General features: G+C 39.0%; 1 long non-coding RNA gene across 1 annotated transcript; it reads right to left on the minus strand.

Moving 5' to 3' along the window:
• On the minus strand, nt 1-420 carry LOC104815180. The gene is made up of 3 exons (XR_002024257.1): nt 288-420; nt 127-201; nt 1-36 (listed from the first exon to the last, which is right to left on the minus strand). It is a non-coding gene; the product is annotated as an uncharacterized LOC104815180 (long non-coding RNA).
• Nucleotides 421-1219: the final 799 nt, after the last annotated feature.

The following is a 1219-nucleotide window of genomic DNA, read 5'->3' on the forward strand; positions in this document are numbered from 1 at the left end:
TTTCTCATATCCCAACTGAGCTAACACTCCCCTCACCTACGAAGATAATAGAAAGTATAATAGGGAGTATCAAGTGTCGGGAAAGTCTGCAAATTTTTTAAACAAAAAGACATTGTTGAAGATTACCTCTTCTGCAATATATAAGAAGAAATTGACAAGATCACCAGGCACACCGGGAAAACGAGCACGCAGTTCTTCTCTCTGTAACAAAAGTTAGGGGAACCTTAGCAAGATCCGGTTATGCAATGGAAAAAGAAACAACAGCCCAAAAAAAAAGTCCAAATCACCTGACTCGCAACACCAACTGGGCAATTATTAGTGTGGCAAATGCGAGCCATGATACATCCAGTGGCAATCATAGCTAGAGTACCAAACCCGTACTCATCAGCACCCATAGATGCAGCAATCAGAACATCAACACCACTCTTGAAGCCATCATCAACTCTGAGAAGGACTCTTTACATAAGTCCATTTTTCATGAGAGTCTGGGAAAGATCAAATTTTATTATTAGAGATAAACAAAAACACAAAGGAAACTAATAAAAACTTGGAGACAAACTAAAATCCCACAGCACAAGACGATGTTGTACCTGGTGGGTTTCGGTTAGCCCGAGTTCCCACGGTCCACCTGCATGCTTTATGGAACTTATAGGGCTAGCTCCAGTTCCGCCATCATAGCCTGATATCTGGAAAAAAAAAAAAGAAGAATCGTCAATTTCAAAAATATCATACTCAATGTTTAGGTATCTAACAGATAAAATAGCGAGTATGATTAGGTCAACAGAGAGGCATATCTCAAAGGTATTAAATAGGTTGTGATAAGAATAAAATTAGACGCAGTGAATCTCACACCATGGGAGAGCTAAACAACGTTTCCTATTCTGACAAGAAGGATTTTGGTACCTTTCGAACCACCAGGTTCAAGACAGTTCATTTTTATAAACAAAAATCGCAGAATTGCAGCTGATTCAAAACATTTAGTAGTTTTATTTGCATATTGTGGATTTCTCGCATAATGGAGCTCTAAACAAGAAGTGCATGCCTGTATGATATCAGCATTAGCCTTTGCAACTCCAGAAGCAACTGTTCCTATTCCAGCTTCTGATACAAGCTTCACTGACACCTTTGCCTTGGGGTTAACCTGTTCATCTTTTCTAACTGAGAGAGCTTCATTATCAGAAAACTAGCAGAAACTTACAAGGTAAATAAGATGCCTACC

This window comes from Tarenaya hassleriana, unplaced genomic scaffold (assembly GCF_000463585.1).
Source record: "Tarenaya hassleriana unplaced genomic scaffold, ASM46358v1 Cleome2234, whole genome shotgun sequence".
In the NCBI taxonomy this organism is placed as follows: Eukaryota; Viridiplantae; Streptophyta; class Magnoliopsida; order Brassicales; family Cleomaceae; genus Tarenaya; species Tarenaya hassleriana.